Here is a 6000-nt window from a genome sequence, read left to right as displayed (position 1 = left end):
CCTTTAATAGGGGTAATTGAACCAAGGATCAATCTTATGCTCTACTCTATTCAACTTGTCTAAATCATATTCTAATTTCTAAATGCACATAGAATCAGGCATGTGCTATGAATTTTCAGAAAATGCACATTTTGAAAACATGATGTTTGCTTTGAATGATTGAAATATTTAGAATAGGTATCACATGGAAAATCGTGAATTGGGATTTGAAATATACTTCTGAGAGAAATCGATTTTGAGGAATCCTTGACATTTGGTGAAAATCGATTCTGAGAAACTTGGTTTCTCTGAATTCAAACTTTGAAATTGAAATTCTAACTTAGAAAATTTGAATTTGGAACTTGGGAAATACTTGAAATATTCTTTGGCAAATCCATATTTTGAGAAAATCGATTTTTGAATAAGACTTAGAAAGATTTTGATTTCTCTAACTTCAAACTTTGAAATTGACTGCATAACTTGGAAAATTGAGTTTATGAACTTGAAAAACACTTGAAATATTCTTTGAAATTCAATGCTTTTGGGAAAATCGATTTTGCTATAAGACTTAGGGGATTTTGAGAAAATGAACTTCTTTGAATTGAGATTGGAATTGGCAAATGCATGAAATGAATGAATATGGATTTGAGGAATTGAGAAATACTTTTTGTATTTTTGAGAAATGCAGTGCATTTTTTAAGTTAGCCTAAGAGTGTAGGCTGAATGTGGCTAATGTGAAGATCATAAATCTAAGTATCATTAGTATTCTGACTATGGCCATAAATACAAATTCCACCAAGTTTATAAACTTTATAGAAGCTAGTGCACGTGCTATTCGTGTAGACCATGGTGAATTTGTAAAAATATGCATGAATCATCATCCATCACACATTAACATTATTAAAAAAAATAAACTATATGCAATGCTGCCTAAGCTAAGCAGGAAATGTAAATTCTTATTCCAAAGTTTAATTACAAGTTACATCACTATTGAAATTTAAATACATGAAAAATAAAGTCTTCAATGTACCTGCAAAACTAGAAAACTTTGCTAAGTAATGATATGTTGGCTTTTCTAGATTTATCCAGTAATATCTAAAAATTACTGGATTTTGCTAGATATAAGCCTTTTCCATGATTCCCTTAAATCAAAATTGATAAATTATGAAATAAAATTGAATAAATATGAATATGAGATATGGAATTTCGAAATTGGGGTCCAAATGACCAAAATACCCCTAATAACAAGACTATGGCCTTGAAATTAGGGTTTTTAGAAAGATATTTTGATAAAATGCAAGTTTTGAAATTTGAATGGAATAAGTTAAGCTAAATATGATGTGACATGCTTAAATATGTGAAAATTAGGGTTAGGGATTTCGAAATTGAGGTCAAATGACCAAATTGCCCCTGATAGCAAGACTATGGCCTTGAAATCAGGGTTTTTAAAAATAGATTTTGGTAAAAACTTAGGTTTTATGCACTAAATGAAATCAAATAACTACAAAATTAAACCTAAAGTATCCTAAGATGCTTATGAACATAATAAAACCCTAAAACTATATGCTTATGCACCAAAATCCAATAATATCACTAAAAAATATGATTTTAACAGTGTTTTTGGATCTTTCAAGAACCCGGTTTTGCAATTTTATTAATTCAGAGATCAAATGGATTCCAAAATCCATAAAAGTTGGTACCTGCACTATTTATAACCCTAATGTCGAATTGGAATTATAAAAATAATTTTTTGACATTGAATTAATCCGAAAATTGCATTAAACCCTCAAAATATGCTATTTTTGACCTAATTCACCAACCAGTTTCAATCCAAGACCTGAACCAGGTGTCAAATCTCCATGAAAATCCATGAAATTTTACAGAGACTAACTAAGAAGAAAAACAAAGATTTCCTAATTTACAGATCGGGAAAAGCATCTCCGGTTAGGGAGAAACCCTTCCGGCAATCTGAGCTAAAATATATCACTCTTAACAGGGATTAAAACGGCTACTTCAGATTGACAATACAGACATAAATAGCAATCCTAAACAAAAATCTCTGAAATTTTAGTGGTGAATAGTAGATAGAAAAATAATAATACTCACTTTTTACAGATTATGAATTGGATCTGTGGTTTGGGATTTATGACTAACACAAGTCTGATTAGGGTTTTGGTAAACCCTAACGAGTTTTAAATTTAAAAACAGATTCTCTGAAAGGGGAAAAATACTAAACAGTGATCAAAAAATTTCACAGTTTACTCAATGTGAATCCATAGCACTTTACAGATCAAAAATCGGATATAAGATGAGAGAAATATCATCACAGCAAGTTACCTTCTTGATTTTAACCACGATTTTAAAGCTTTAAAAACCCGATTTGATGTCTGATTTTTTTGACAGGGTTCCCGAGATCCAAAACCTCTAATTTTTCTACAGTAACTCAATAACTCATGCATGCACCACATATAAAAAAATCAGAAATAAACAATGAGTACTTCAATCCAAAATAACATTATTTTTACTGTTCTAAACCTAAAACACACAGAAATTTAAGAAACTTGGAAAACCATGCATTAACTAATGTAAATCAATAAAATAAACCATAAAACAGTAAATAAAAATTATTTCTATGCTATAGAACGTAAAACAAACATGAATAAACCATGAAAATAAAATAAAAACAGGGAATCAATGGCTGGAATTTGATATCACCTTTAAAACATAGATTTAACCCATTAAAAGGGTAAATCATATATTTTATTGGTTAATAATGTAAAGAATCATATTAAAATCAATTCTAATGGATTAAAATCCCTGTAAATCATCCAAAACAGGGTTAGATCACCTTCTTGGATCGTTCTTGCTGATTCTTGATAGTTCTTGAGGTGAAACCATGGTTGGATCTTCATAAGGAGGGGTGTCCAAGCCTAGATCTAGGTTTAAATCATTAAAAACACTAAATAAAATATTAAAAAATGAAGAAATTATTTACCTTGGAGTTGCAGCAATGGAGGAAGGCTGGAGAGGAGAGAGAAGCTCCAAGAATCCAATAGGAGGTGGCTGGAAAAATCATCCCCCATGGGGCCTCTTTATAAAGAAAAATTTTTTTAGGTTAAAAAATCAAGTTTTCTAAAATTTTTGGACTCTCTAAGGGGGGGCGATTTTTGGGTGGAAAGACCTAACTACCCCTAGCCTAAATTATCTAAACTAATGCCTAATTAACCCCTAAACTTTCCTAAAAAATCCCCAAATGTAATGCCACTTGGCATTTTCTACATTTGGCTTTTTAAAACACCTTTAAAAACCTTTTAAAAACACTAGTTTTAAAAACTAACTTTCAAAATGAGTTTTTCAAAATGGTTTTGACTCTTCTAAACCTCTAATATTAACCAAGACATCAACTAACCCTAGTCTAGCCCTAACTGACTTGAATATGGCGCCACCCCGAGTGGGCCCTACTTGAGTTTTTTACAAAAAGATGATTTTAAAACTTGAAATTGAAGGAGTTTTCAAAAGGATTTTCAAAAGCAATCTTAAAATTAGAATTTTTGAAATGACATAGGGTTATAACTGAGTTAGAATTCCTCTGGATATGGTGCCAACTGAGTGGGTCCACATCGAGTTTTGGAAATTTTGAAATAAACACTGAAAATGGCTTTGAAAAAGGGTTAAAATTGACATTTGAAATTCAAGATCTTTGAAAATAGGGTCTCAAGCGAACTGGAACTCCGAGTTAGAGTCCTAAACTCTTGGGACTCTGAGATTTTAAATTTTAGAATTCAAAATGTAAATTTTTTTGAAAGATTTTATCAAGAAATGATGAAATAAGTCAGAAAATACAGTCAGGGTTAGACTCCTAACTCGACCGAACTCTAAAATAGAGTCCTGAACTAGCTGGACTCTGTAAAATGACCTAAATTTTGAAAACAAACGGAAAAGATTGAAAAATGGAAGTAAACAGACTTCAAAACAGATTTTTGACTGGATTTGGACTCTGGGACAGAGTCCTGATTGGACTGAAACTTTCAAAAATTTGAGAAATTTGATGAATAGAGGAATTCAGAAGCGACACCACCTCAATGGGTCTCATCTGTGAATTGAAATCGATTAAAATTTGAATTTGAAATGAATCCAGATTGTTTTCTGAGAAAATATTTCGAAATATAAAGTCCTGGGGTTGGAAAATGACAGAGTATTGAATAAAAACCCAGGTTTTCAAATTGATTTTGAAATAAAAGCTTTAAAATTCAAGTCTGGATTGAATGTTTTGAAAACAGGAATGCTGGATCTCGAAAATGAGATGTAATGACATGTAATGCCATGCAATGCAATGAAATGGTATGCCGAATGCATGCAATGATATGCAATGACACATGAAATATACAAACACTGGATGAGGGTGAAAATTTGGGGTGTTTACAGGTAGGGGGCGGAGCCCGCCTCAGATCTGTTTTCTGATAGGGGGCTCTCCCCCCTGCCTCAACCCCTGCCTTTGTTATTTTCTATCAGGCACACAGTTAGAGGGGTGGAGCTCTTGTTACTATTTTTTTGAAGTGTTTATTAACTTTATTTACATATTTTCTATTCACTTTTCACTTTTCAGATATAATGGCGAGTTCTAGTGGTGTCAATAGAGTTGGTTCAAGTTTAACTCTGAATTAGAAGTTTCTTAACCACTTTGGAGGCTTGTGACAAAAGGGATAAAAAGCTAGTGGTGATAGTGGTGGGAATGTGCAGTTTCATTGTAATTTATGTATGATTGTTTTCACGGGTTCTTATACGCGTGTGAAAGCACATCTTTTGCATATTCGTGGTCAAGGAATTAGGCAATGTTCTGGGGTTGATAAAGACTTGTTAAAGCAATTAAAGAAAGAACAAGAGGAAGCTGAAAAGAAGAAAATTGCAGAGATGAGAAGCGATTCGAGTTTTTGAAGAAAAGAAAGATAGAAGGCAATAAAACAATACAAGGATCATTCAAAAACATGGCAAGAGCAGAAATTGATAAAAAGATTGGTCGATTCTTTTACTCAAGCTCAATTCTTTTTAATGTAGCTAGAAGTCCATACTGGAAAGATATGATTACATCTTTGACTAATTGTAATTTGAGTGGTTATATGCCTCCTAGTTCAAAAAAACTAAGAACAGTTTTTCTTGCAGAGGAAAAAAATAGAATTGAAGACTTGTTAGAGACCAAAAAATTTGCATGAAAACGTCATGGAGTGTCTATTGTTTCTGATGGGTGGACTGATATACAAAGGCGTCCACTGATAAACTTCAATGCTTACTCACTTAATGAGCCAATCATTTTGAATACTCTTGATGCATCTGGGGAGTATAAAGATGCTGAATATTTAAAGAGATTATTTGTTGAAGTGATAAAAGAAGTGGGTGAAGAAAGTGTGGTGCAAATCATTACTGACAACGCTTCAGTTTGCAATCGTGCATGAATGAATTTGGCAAGTGAAGATACGTATTCACATATTTTTTGGACTCCTTGTGCAGCACACAGTTTAAATTTGGCACTTAAGAGTATATACAATCCATCAAAAGATAATGCACATGCACATGAAATGTGTTTATAGATTGAGGAAATAGAGCATGATCGAAATATTAGAAATTTTGTTATAAACCATCATCATGCCCTTTCTATATTTAATCGGCATTCTGATCTCAAGTTACTGAAAGTTGCTGAAACTCGTTTTGCTTCTCATTGTTATGATGCAAAGAATTAAGCAACTCAAGAATGCATTGATGATGATGGTGGCTGATAAAGATTGAGATTTTTATCGCACTGAAGATGATGTTAAGTCTCAAGCTATCAAAAAATGCATCTGTGATGATTTTTGGTGGGATAAAATTACACATTTTGTTGAATTTACAGAGCCTATTTGAGAAATGTTGAGAGAAGTTGACAGAGATATACCCATGCTTCATAGAATTTATGAAACGTGGGACAATAAGATTGAAAAAGTTCAAAGTATCATTTTTAAACATGAGAAGAAAGATGTACTTGATGAT

The sequence above is a fragment of the Nuphar pumila genome, chromosome 13 (assembly GCF_984573655.1).
Source record: "Nuphar pumila chromosome 13, dmNupPumi1.hap1.1, whole genome shotgun sequence".
In the NCBI taxonomy this organism is placed as follows: Eukaryota; Viridiplantae; Streptophyta; class Magnoliopsida; order Nymphaeales; family Nymphaeaceae; genus Nuphar; species Nuphar pumila.
The sequence above is the reverse complement of the archived record's forward strand: the minus strand, read 5'-3'. Positions refer to the sequence as shown.